General features: G+C 35.4%; 1 long non-coding RNA gene across 1 annotated transcript; it reads left to right on the forward strand.

The window, feature by feature from the left end:
- The first annotated feature begins 963 nt into the window (after positions 1-963).
- Positions 964-3,504, forward strand: LOC142984260 (uncharacterized). Its single transcript, XR_012960139.1, has 2 exons — positions 964-1,136; positions 2,763-3,504. It is a non-coding gene; the product is annotated as an uncharacterized LOC142984260 (long non-coding RNA).
- The last annotated feature ends 10,569 nt before the right edge of the window (positions 3,505-14,073 follow it).

Here is a 14,073-nt window from a genome sequence, read left to right on the forward strand (position 1 = left end):
TTGTTATTTTTTTATAGATATCTAATAATACGGAATCTTTCGTGTACGAATCCGACTCGCACTTGGGACAGCAGATTAGATGAATCACGCTATCTATTAGTTGAAATCACATCAAAATACGTCTAGTAGTTTTGGAATTTATCCGTCTAACGAGACTGGAAACTTAGTTTTGTATTATTTTTATAGTCATGGCTTCAAAGAATAACAAGCGTATATAGCTTTGACAAGCATTTGAAACTGAAATACTTTAGTTTGTTGAAAATTTACATTTTAGGTTGCGTTTTACAGAGGATGCAATTTTATATATTTGTGGGGTCACCACCTTTGTCCCCCGGCTGCCAACACGGAAATATTTGGTCGGGGGACGACCCCACATTCTTGAACTTAAGCTTATACTAATCCCTCCTAATCCCCCCTTTTATGGGTTTCCTCCCACACGGGGGAGGGGTTAGGCCTAGTCCACCACGCTGGCCAAGTGCAGGTTAGTTTACCCCTTTAACCATTGAAAAATACAATTGCGTCCTCCGAAAAATACAAGCGAAGGCTTAAAAAATTACAATTGAGTGAACTAGTTTGCTAACTCTCGCTTATCTACATCAATCGGGTATTCCTTGCAAATCTATATGTACATAAAAAAAAATCTTGTACATATTGTAGTATAAACAAACGTGTTTTTGTTTTTTTGTTTTTGTTTTTCTAAAAAAGACAACTCCCGCGCTAAGAATTGCTCTTGTGTCGCGGTGACTTTTTACAAACATACAAACAACGGACACAAAGCACAACCAGACCCGAAACAATTATTTGTGGATTGCACAAATAATTGCTCCGTGTGGGAATCGAACCCAAGACCTCGCGTTGCAGTGGTATCGGCGTGGCGATAAAACCTAAACCACTGTGCCACGGAGGCAGTGTGACGTAATACGGCCTGCTATAAAGTCAGAGTACGCATTTAGCGACTCAGTTCATTCTTAAAACCGTTCGAGCCAGTCGCGTTTGCCTTTCAAAATGTTTGAATTACTGAAGCGTGTTGACTTTCGATTTCTACTGCTGTGTATAATAGCTGCGGCGATATCAAACGGTTTTACAACCTCAAATTGCCCCCATGGGTTCGTGTACCATAAAGGATTGTGCGTTCGGTAAGACTACATTTATATTATTTTACATTTATGTGTATTAGAAATAATATCACTTCGCACTAATAATAACAACAGTGTAGTAATTGACTGCCCCCGTGGCGCAGTGGTTTAGGTCACCATGCGTCGGGAGGTCGTGGGTTCGATTCCCATTATTTGTGCGGTCCACAAATAATTGTTTCGAGTCTGGTTGTGCTTTGTATCCGTTGTATGTATGTTTGTAAAACTCCCCGCGTTACAAGAGCAATTCTTAATGCGGGAGTTGTCTTTTTTTTAAAAAAAATTAAAATTCAAAATACGTCGCCAAAACTTCAAATAGACTTAACTACAACCATACCATATTTTTGTTATTTATTTGTAACAAAAATAAACTCCTATTTCATTTTTAAAACACAAAGAGCATTTAGTTTTTTTTTGTACCCATAATAGGGAGTTATAAACAAGTTATTCGTAGATTGTAGCAGTTGTATTTTGAGTTACAGCACTATTGTATAATACAATAATAATAATTATTAGTGCGACTTCTTCTAACGGTGAAAACATCGTGGTACAACCTTGCATGCCTGAGAGTTCTTGTATATACATATTATGTTAATATACAGTCAACCTGGGTACACAATTGATAAAAGTTTGCAAAACTAAAATAAATCTTTATCAACTGTGTTGGTTTCATATAAAAAAATAATATAATCGAAACTAGTTCAAATTCCCACGTTCAATGTTACCCAAATGATTCAAAGTTACCCAAGTTGACTGTAACTTAGTATAGGTATATGTTTATCAGTTATTTGGCTACCATAGTACAAGCTCTGCTTAGTTTGTAATCAAATGGCCGTGTGTGACTTGCCCATTGATATTTACTTATAAGATAACACAATAATATGTAGTGCGTAGGCACCACTTAAATTCTCAGATGAGTTTTAAATATTGGCTTTGAAATACATGAAGATTATTCAAGCTATTTTGAAATAACATAGCATAACCATAATATAAAATAGTGGCTGTCGTGACAACAGAACGAAATAAATATTTATTCAGTTGTTTGAAGACACAAGAAATTTATCATTACGTATGTCTGAAATTGTAATAGTATGAATAAGAGAAAAACTAATACATACATTTTATCACGCCTGTTATACCACAAGGTGTTAACAGAGACGTAAAAAACCCTCGTTTCGCCATAAACAATGTTAATCCCATGTAATAACGGGCGAGTCTTTTGCCATATACCGTTTCCAAACTCCGAGCTACTACTGAACAATATTCTAAAATAATTTATAAAAAATCGCTAAATAATAATCTTTTCCAATAAACCCATTACTGTCCCACTGCTGGGCAAGTGTCTTCTCCCGTAATGAGGAAGGAGTTAGATCTTGAATCCACCACGCTGGCCAATTGCGGGTTGGGGACTTTGCATATCTTCAAGAACTGTTCTAAAGAACTCTCAGGCATGCAAGGTTGCATCACGATGTTTTTTTTTTTTCACCGTTGGAACAAGTGATAATTATTTCGAATACACAATTCATTGGTGTGTTGCCTCGGGTTCGAACCTACGACCATTTGCGTGGGACCACCTTATACCACTCGTTTAAATACAAAAAATAAAAATGTGTATTATTTTTGTTACAGTCCTGATGACTACTACGACTACTAAGCATGGGGCACAAGGCAGAAGTCACGATCCGCAAATCAGCGCCACCTACTGGATCTTTTTGTAAAAACCAACCTTGCAACTCAAATATACGCTTAAGCATCAAAATCGGTCAAGCCGTTTAAGAGCAATGGAAAAAAACACGAACAAGAAAATCAAATAGTTATTTATAAAACATGAAGCCTGAAAAATGAAGCTATTTTACAATTAAGAAAAATATGGAAATCATGAAATCAAACTCATGGATTTTTTCTACATGTAAGACTATGTCAATATGAATATTTGTATGGAATATTTATTTACTTGGAAAATGTGATTTTTTGATAGGAATTTCGTAATGGAGATAATATTTGCCCAACAGTGGGATTTTTATGACACTTAGAGGCAGTTATCTTGCTATATTAATAAATTTAATATTATATAGAATATATGGCAGCTCTAGGTAATAAGCACCGATTAATATTTAATAAAAATTCCTTCCTAATTCCGGGAGGAGACACTAAATAAATTAAGTAGATTTATTATTCCCTTCAATTTTAATGTTATAAAAATTGTTAGTTAATATTTTAATATCATTAATAACATTTAATCAGACCAAAAAAAAACGGCACCGCACAATGTATTGGAATTCTCGCAGACGTATTCGGATCGGCATGTTCGGTTCGCCAGTATTTATTGAAAAAAACCGAATCGGTGATGTCGAGCGGCATATTTCCAAAACATTCATTTACACTCCGGTTATGCCGCCTGGCTAAGCTAATTATATGCCGCACCGAATATGTGTGTAGTATGCCTTATTCGCACTGCACCTAGTAAAGGTCTCCACACATTACACTGTAACAACTATCTATAGTATTGATGTAATGTGATGTGTTTAGTATTATATACTAATAGTTTTAACTTATTTATTGTGTAAATGAATAGAAAAATCCTATGTCACTATTTGCCCTCTTATTCATAAAAATATATGAAGTTATGAAAGGCTTATAAAGTGTTTTGTTTCTTTCACTCTTAAGGAAATGAAAGAGAGAAAACATATTTTAGTAGTTGTTTAACTAAAATAGGTTTATAGTGTGTTTATGAATAAGAGGGTTAGATTATTAATCGCAATTTAAGATCTGTAGATTGTATTCAGTTATGTATTTTTGTTATATAATAGAATACGGGAATTTACGCGGTCACACATATTACCTTATAGGTATCGTGTTATAACCCAGGTAACTGGGTTGTGGAGGTCAGGCAGGCAGTCGCTCCATGTAAAATACTGGTATTCAGCTGCATCCGATAAGACTGGAAGCGGACTCCAACATAGTTGGAAAAAGAGCCAGGTATTTCGAAGTAAAATTTCTGATCGCATTAATTCCTATATTATATTATAAAATAAACATGCAACGTGAACATTTTAAAGTCATGATATATTTTTGGCTATAGTAAATTTATTTACTGCTTAAAAACCTATGTAATGGTGGAGTAAGTTTGATAAACAGTTAGCCCACATTTTGTCCACTGTGCTGGACTAATTGTAATTAGTCTCATATTGAGAGAGTATTTTTGCCCAGTAGTGGGACAGTATTGTGAGTAGTTCCTTTGTATAAACGTTATTATTAATTTGCTAATTAAATAATAAATATATTTTTTTAATAAATGCATTTGTATTCATTTAAATATCAAAATCCTAAGAATTTTTAACTCATCATTATATTTTGACTGCGTCCGTGGCGTAGTGGTTAAATCGCCATGCCACTAACATTGCGTTGTTCGGGTTCAATTCCCACACGGTACAATTATTAAAATTTGTGCAATCCACAAGTAGTTGTTACGGGTCTGGTTGTACTTTGTATCCGTTGTCTGTATATTGAAAAGTCTCCGTAACATAAGAGCAGTTCTTAGTCATGAGTTGTCTGTTATAACTAAATTTCAGTGGACAGGCACCCTAATTGTCGAAATAGAATATAGACCTCCGTGCCTTGGAGAGCGTGCGCCTGACCTTTTACTAGTCGTATCAGCTTAACCGTCCCACTGGACTATGAGAGTAAAGGAATAGAGAATGTACCTGTGTATTGTGCTAATACTTGGATACTATAAACAAATTCCTGCACAAATGGCCAGTTTCAATGAAACTGACCATCGTATATCGGCTAGGAGGACATTATTATTATTTAATATTACATGATGATGACGGTCGTTAGTGTATGCGACTGCCGCGCAAGAGGTCTCGGGTTCGAACCCTGGGTCGGGCCAAAAACTCTTTCCTAATCTTTTCTTGAGAATTTCCCAGAGCCCAGAGTTAGGGAATAGAGGTCATAGACCTTATCAGTATATTATTATGATAATAGTCACGTACTTTACACAAAGAACGTGCATTTAGCAACATTCCTAATAATAATATTTAAAAGCCCGTATTTCGTCAAAAAGCAAAAACAAAGTAATTTTTCAAATGTTACTCATTAATACTTATCGTTGCAAATAACTGCATGTTTAATTCAACTGCCCGCATTGCCCTACTAACAAGAGTGAAGGTATGCGTGGATGTTTGTTATTCCTTATCACTAAAACTGTTGAACGTATTATGATACATAGCTGACCCGCGCAACTTCGCTTGCGTCATATAAGAGAGAATGAGTCAAAATTTTCCCCGTTTTTGTAACATTTTTTACTGGTACTCTGCTTCTATTGGTCGTAGCGTAATGATATATAGCCTATAACCTTCCTCGATAAATGGGCTATCTAACACTGAAAGAATTTTTCAAATCGGACCGGTAGTTCCTGAGATTAGCGCGTTCAAACAAACAAACAAACAAACAAACAAACTCTTCAGCTTTATAATATTAGTATAGATACATTGTACAAAAAAAGAGGAAAAGTAATTTTATTTTGAGTAAATATCACAAAAGTCTATAAACTAAATTTAATATATTTATTTACTACTCATTTACACGTGAGTATGCCGTGTGTGAGTCGGCTTCCAGTCTCACCGGATGCAGCTGAATACCAGTGTGTTACATGGAGCGATTACCTATCGGACTTTCACAACCCAGTAACCTGGGTTATAACGCGGTACCCCTCGGTAAAACTGTTTGTCAGACTTTCAAGCTTCTGACTACTGTTAACGACTATCAAAGATACCTACCCAAAGGGACCCACAAATTATCGGGCCTTATAAAGCACGGAGTTACTCGATATGTGTATAATATGGTCACCCATCCATAGAACAACCTCGGTAATTGAGCTTAATCTGTAAGATCTAAAGTTCACGGGACTGTTGTACTTAGTTACGAACTCCTCCAACAGGCAAGTGAGTATTGCAGAAAATCAAATTAAGTTTAAACTGACTTTTTCGAAAGGAGTAGGTTCTCAATTCGACGGAATTTTATCAAGAGTTCGTATAGGGTTATTAACCTAGAATAGTCGCGTGTAATATACGCAAATTATTATGTACGCAATTAAAATTATAATGTGATGAAAACATTTTCTGATGCGTGGGAACTTACCGTTAGTTTCATAAATATTGAATTAATTAAAAAGATCATTTCGCAATTAATTTAAGAGAAATTTAAAAGAAATGAATAAAATAGAATGATCGTTGTTTTTCTTCATGCAGACGTGGATGAGGGTAGGATCCCAAAGTAATAAACCAATGACTTTTAGAAAAGACTAACTGACCCGCGCAACTTCGCTTGCGTCACATTAGAGAGAATGGGTGAAATTTGTCCCCGTTTTTGTAACATTTTTTATTGGTACTCTGCTCCTATTGGTCGTAGCGTGATGATATATCTCGATAAATGGGCTATCTAACAGTGAAATATTTTTTGAAATCGGACCAGTAGTTCCTGAGATTAGCGCGTTCAAACAAACAAACAAACTCTTCAGCTTTATAATATAAGTATAGATGTGTGTACTAGAAACTAGTAATAAAAATACACTTCTTGTTGATACTTGGCTAAAACAGTCAGTTTTATTGACATCAGCCAACTGAATAAGACTTTGTTTACAGTGTCCAAGTGTGTGCACAATACACAGGTACACTCTCTACTCCCTTACTCTCACATCCCGGTAGGACGGATAACCGACACGACCAGTAAGTTTCACTAGCGCAGGACCGATATCTTTACTTGCTCTACAAGGCACGGACAAAGACCTCCTAACTCTAGGCAATCTGTTAAACCCGACCCCGTATTCGAAGGCGAGACCTTCACATACGTACTTTAAAGAGCACGTTAAGCCGTCGGTTCTGCTCCTGACCATACACTTGTCGTGTCGGTTTAGCCGTCCCACCGTACTATGAGAGTAAAAGAATAGAGAGTGTACCTGTGTATTGTGCTCAAACTCGGACACTATAAACAAAGTCTTATACAGTTGGCTGATTTCAATGAAACTGGCCGTAGCCGAATATAGGCCAGGTCAAAATGTTAGTCATGAGACTAGTATGTGGCAACGGCTTTGATGTAATGTATGTATGTATGTAAGATAATAATGAATGAAAGGTTATCATACAAGTTCATGAATGAGAAATTCCCGATACTACGAAAGGGTATTTACGCATACTAACATTATTTTAAATAAACACACTGTTTTCATAATTTAATGATAAGAAATGCGCGTAATCGTGTTAAATCTATACTAATATAATAAAGCTGAAGAGTTTGTTTGTTTGTTTGATTGTTTGTTTGTTTGTTTGTTTGAACGCGCTAATCTCAGGAACTACTGGTCCGATTTGAAAAATTCTTTCAGTGTTAGATAGCCCATTTATCGAGGAAGGCTATAGGCTATCTAACATCACGCTACGGTCATAAGGAGCGGAGAAGCAACGAAAAATGTTACAAAAACGGGGAAAATTTTGACCCATTCTCTTAGGCGACGCAAGCGAAGTTGCGCGGGTCGGCTAGTATAATATATTTAGATAATTGAAATAATGACGTGTTTCAGAGATAAATGGGGAAACTAATCATGTTGTGAAAACCAATCCTATTTATATTATAAACTAGCTTTTACCCGCGACTTTATCCGCCACCTGAATTTTCCCATGGGAATGCGTCATTTTCCCGCGGTAAAAACTAGCCTATGTCCTTTCTCGGGTATCAAAATATCTCCATAACAAATTTCATGCAAATTTGTTCAGTAGTTTAGGCGTGATTGAGTAACAGACAGAGATAGTTACTTTCGCATTTATAATATTAGTATGGATAGTATGGATAACGAAAGTTTGTAAGTATGAATTTATATATGTTTGTATGTTTGTTACTCTTTCAGGAAAATATGTCTGGCCGGATTTTAATAGAGGTACTTTGATAACTGTAACCCACTCGCACTTAACGAATATGTAAAAAACGACTGATCATCTGAATATTACTAATCATTTAAATGTCCATACTTAAGATAGTCGTTTTAATTACCGAATACAACTCTCGGAAATCATCTTAGAGCCTAACGAAAAGAACTAGCAATAAATTTACAACCAGTTACATAGAAACCGTGCTAATATTTTTCATAATGGCACCCATATGTGTAGGTGCAATATTTAGGTATACTCGTATGATTAGTGGTCAACCTAGTGTCAAAGATGTTCAAGCCATCCAAGGCATTTGACATGGCTTAACGACTGTTATCTTAATTGACATCAACCGGGACCGACTATTTACGTGTCCTCCGAAGCACGGGGACGCTCAGTTCCAATACCACTAGGTCACCCATCTATAGAATGACCGCGCCAACGGTTGCTTAACCCACAGATCGTTTACCGAACAGTGAGCGCAACTGGCTATGAGTACCTTGGTTTAACAATAGCTTAAAAATGTATGAGTCATGAGTCACCGTTTTCTGAGTCAACTACCTTTCAATTGTTTAACACAGCCTTGAGGTATTACAATTAAATACAGGTGACTTACTCACTCTAATAATATAATAGATTTTTTCTGATAACAGTTATTTGGTAAACCCGATAAAGAAAAAAATCGTATAAGAAAAATATTTTTTATACATATTTTTTTTACATACGGTCATTTGATTCCTAACTAAGCTTGTACTACGGTAACCAAATCTGATAAACGTACTTATACACTTCTAAATACATACTTATATAACATTAAGAACCAGGCTCAAAACAAATACTCGTGCTCAGTGGGGATGAGATCCTGTTAGCCACCGTCTTTAAAATTTCATTGCAATTAAATACAACAACTTAGCTTATTAAGTTGGCAAGAATAGCGAACGTATACAAAATGCTGAATTTTGAAAATCCATTACCCGCTGACTTATACAGCAGATATTTTAATATTTAGTAGATGTAAAATATCTGCTGTATTTAATTTTGAAAGCTCATAGAATCTATACTAATATTATAAAATTGTAGAGCTTGTTTGTAAACACTCTAATCTCAGGAACGACTAGTGCGAATTGAAAAAAAAAGTAGTTTTGGATAGCCTATTTACTGAGGCAGGCTGTAGGCTATATAACATTGACCAATAGGAGTAAAGTACCAGTAAAGTGTAGTTACAAGAACGGGGAATCTTATGACCCATTCTCTCTTATGTGACGCAAGCGTAGTTACATGGGCCAGCCATTTATATTTCTAATACAGATAAATCATACATACTGAAGGCTTTACAAAGTTGTCGGTTTATAATATAACAATATATATATATACATATTATAACATATACATTTATTATATTGAATATCCTTCCTCGTCGTAAATTAGTTGATCGTAATTAGTGCGAGGCAGTCGTCGCTAGTTTGTCAAAACGATGAAATATTTAATAGTGATATTGTTTATTTGTTTGTGTGTTTCTGATGTTATGGGAAGGTTTACTGGGAACCAGTGGAGGACAAGCAACTGCCCCCACGGCTATATATATGTAAGGCACTACTTCCATGGCTACTGTGTGCGATATAGATACAGGTACGACATGTCTTATATAAAATAAAATAAAAAGTAAATATGAATATTAAATATAATATAAATAAAAAATATAACAAAAAGAAATCGATTCAACTGCTCTCGAGATTTTGCGATTAGCAACACATTTGGCGATTCATTTTTATATATGAGACAAGCAGACAGCATTGCTCACGAATTTTCTTTTGCTTTTCTCTATATAAAAACCTTCCCCGTCACTGAAAGACAATTTTAGAAAATCAATAAGTCTAATTATTTGAACCGTTCTTGAGTTTTGCACTTAGCAACTAGAGGCCGCCCGCGACTTCATCCGCGTGAAAACCCTTCCCGTGTAAATCCCGATCCTCTTGGGAACTCCGAGAAAAAAGTAGCCCATGTGTTATTCTGGGTCTTCAGCTACCTACATATCAAATTTCAGTAGTGTTTGCGTGAAAGAGTAACAAACATCCATACATACATGCTCACAAACTTTCGCATCTATACTATAATACTATATACTATAATATTATAAAGCTGAAGAGTTTGTTTGTTTGTTTGTTTGTTTGAACGCGCTAATCTTGGGAACTAACGGTCCGATTTGAAAAATTCTTTCAGTGTTAGATAGCCCATTTATCGAGGAAGGCTATATGCTATATATCATTACGCTACGACCAATAGGATCAGAGTACCAGTGAAAAATGTTACAAAAACGGGGAAAATTACGATTCTCTTATGTGACGCAAGCGAAGTTACGCGGGTCAGCTATATAGTTTATGATATTAGTGGGATTTATTATTTTAGATTTAGATTACATAAATTTTCCGCTCTCGATTTTACTTGCGTGAAATGTCAGCCCCTGCGAGGTGGAATCTCCAACAATCATCTCTTAGTGCCTCTCTACACTTCCTAAGGAATATTCATACAAATTTCTACGCTGGTACTAGTTTCGGCTGTGCGTTGATTCCGTATACTAAATTAGTTATATAATAATAATTGCACGTTCGGCGCAGTAGTTAACCTGATCACCTCGTCGCAATAACCGTATCGCCGCGTGTGGTGGGTTCGAATCCCACCTGGGACAAAAATTTGTGTGATGAGTACGAGTATCTGTTCTGAGCCTGCTTGACAATGCATCTATATAAATAAGTATTTAGAAGGATATAAGTATATTTATCAGTTATTTGGTTACCATAGTACAAGCTCTGCTTAGTTTGGAATCATGTGAGTTGTCCTATGATATTTGATTTAATTTATTTAATATTAAATTGTTTGTTCTAGTTACGACTACTGATCAGCTGCTAAAGAAGAGTTAGTAAGAAAATGTCCAAATTCGACTGTTTCATTGAAATAATGGAATATTTTACTTCAAACTTCGGGATAAATACTTATAAGAAAATTATATAATTATGTAACACATACACATAGACTACAAATAATGAAAGTGTGAAAAGAGAGCAACGTCTCGAGTTCGAATCCCGTGTCAAATTAAAGGAATGATCCCGATTTCTTCAGTCAAGAAATTTTCTGTGGCTATCTGGAGGTTTCATAAGTTGACAACTATTTGAAAGCCACTAAGCTGTACATTGTTTTCTCCGTTAGATTATAGTGATTAACACGTTACATCAAAGCAGCAATGTACTGAACAGTGACCCTCAATTTGATATACACTAGTTGTTAACTGAAAAACGTGATACGAATACTGGTGTATGCACCATAGTATTTCATTGAAGATGGCTATCGCCAAACTCAGCCGATGACATTTAACGCACACTGAAATATTAGGTCGCGGAAAAAGTCTTTTCGTATTATAGTATGTATGAACTTGTAATAAAATCTGTTTTCTACACAAAAAAACTCGATATTTGGGTACCTCACGAGCTCACAGAAAGAAACCTAATGAACCGTGTACTCATTTGTGATTCTTGAAGCCAAAGAGATTTTATTACAAGTTCATACAAACTATAATGCGAAAAGACCCCGACCTAATATGAAAAGGAATAAACGACTATTACAATAAAAAATTAGCAGCCATATTTTGCGAGAATACTTTGTGTTTTATGTCGGAATTCTATCTACGTGCTAGTCTTTGTACCCATAATAAATAATATAATATATAGGGAGTAATAAACAAGTTATTCGTCGATTCTGATAAAAGTTGTACTTTGAATTACAGCACTATTGTGTTATTAGTGCGATATATTATTTTTGTATAATATTAACTGTATTATTTATTAACTGTACACATTAAATCAAAAAGAAAAAGCCATGAGTTTCTTGAATTCGGTCATAATACATGATACTAATAATATAATTAGTTATAATATATCAATAAGTTTCTACACAATAGGTTAAAATTAAACTCGATTTTGTGGTTTTATATTAATCAAGAACGCTTACAATTGATTGGAAATATTGAAATATTTCGTTTATTTTTAGAAATAATGTATTATTTAGTTTAATATCCTTGCAATGGCAAATAAATTATTTAATTTTAATTGTTATAATGTACAATAAATAATATGTAATAATTTGATTTATTTTATTTACTTTATTTTCAGATATAACTTGTTTCTTTCACGTACAACTGCTGAGGGGTTATCCCTCTTATACATAAAATATATGAAGTTATGAATGGCTTATTTTTGTTTCTTTCACTCCTTGGCGAAATGAAAAAGAGAAAACATATTGTAGTAGTTTTTTTTACTAAAATAGGTTTATAGTGTGTTTATATCTTGTGTAGGTATATGTATAAAACTATTGACTAAAAAACTATTTTTGATTAATAAACTATTATATTTTGTATGAACATGTATCAGTGCCCTCTAGTGGTTGCCATAGGAACCATCTTTTAAGATATATTTAAAGGTCAAACTCTCGTTATATCATAGTCTTGTAGAAGATTAGACGCTTCTGACCACATCGTCTAAGGTTTGAATCCCAAACCACACAAATTGGTATTGAGTAGCAACATTTATTTGATTCGATTCACATTGTCTAGAAACTTTGACAGTCACTTGACAAAATAGCTCAATTGTAACACGCTAGGGGCACTGATCCGTTTTTCATACAATTTATTGATACTAGCTAGCTGCGCTCACCGGTCGGTAGCTGCGCTCAACGATTAACGTTAAGTAACCTTGGCGCGGTCATTCTATAGATGTATGACCGCATAGTGGTAGTTGAGCTGAGAGTCTCCGTGCTTTGGAGGGCTCGCAAAAAGTCGGCCCCGGTGGTTATCTGCTAAGATAACAGTCGTTAAGCTATATCAAAGGCCTTTCGGGCGGCTTGAATAACTTTGACACTAAGTTGACCACTAACCATACGATAAATAAATAATATAATGCTCGATACTGGTAGAAAATTGCCACTCCGATATTATATATTACTAGAGGCCGACCCGCGACTTCGTCCGCGTGGAAAAACTTCCCGTTTAAATCCCGAACGCTTCGGGAACTCCGGGATAAAAAGTAGCCTATGTGTTATTCTGGGTCTTCAGCTACCTATATATTAAATATCATTGTATTCGGTTCAGTAGTATTTGCGTGAAAGACTAACAAACATCCACACATACAATATACACACGTACATTCTCACAAACTTACGCATTTATAATATTAGTAGGATTATGTCATTATTATATAGATGATTAACCTCATTAAGCCACATAATACAAGGTAAAAGGTAAATATTTACGCCATGTAATAAACAAATTACATCACTTTCACCATTTTGCATTGAATCATCTGCTTTTGTGGTTAGGGCGTAGGGTTTACGTCTGTCCATCAAGAGATCAATGGTCGATTCCCGTGTTAAAATAAAATAAATTAACCCATTACTGTCCTACTGCTGGGCAAGGGTCTCCTCATGAGGGAGCGGCTAGGCCTTGAGTCCACCACGCTGGCCAATTGCGAGTTGGGGACTTTGCATACGTTCAAGAATTGTTTTAAAGAACTCTCAGGCGGGCATCACGATGTTTTTCTTTCATTGGTGCGTTTCATTATTGTTTATCAGTTATTTGGTTACCATAATACAAGCTCTGCTTAGTTTGGAATCAAATGGCCGTGTGTGAGTTGTCCAATGATATTTATTTATTATTAGCTGACCCGCGCAACTTCGCTTGCGTCACATTAGATAGAATGGGTCAAAATTTTCGCCGTTTTTGTTAAATATTTACTGGTACTCTGCTCCTATTGGTCGTAGCGTAATGGTATACAGCCTATAGCCTTCTTCGATAAATGGGCTATCTAACACTGAAATAATTTTCGAAATGGACCAGTAGTTGCTGAGATTAGCGCGTTCAAACAAACAAACAAACTCTCCACTTTTATAATATAGTCTTTAACGGCTGGACTATTGACACGACGTCTTCAGTAAGGGATTTAGGTCTTTATGTTGATTCAACGTTGAGCTGGAAA

This window comes from Anticarsia gemmatalis, chromosome 26, assembly GCF_050436995.1.
Source record: "Anticarsia gemmatalis isolate Benzon Research Colony breed Stoneville strain chromosome 26, ilAntGemm2 primary, whole genome shotgun sequence".
Classification (NCBI taxonomy): Eukaryota; Metazoa; Arthropoda; class Insecta; order Lepidoptera; family Erebidae; genus Anticarsia; species Anticarsia gemmatalis.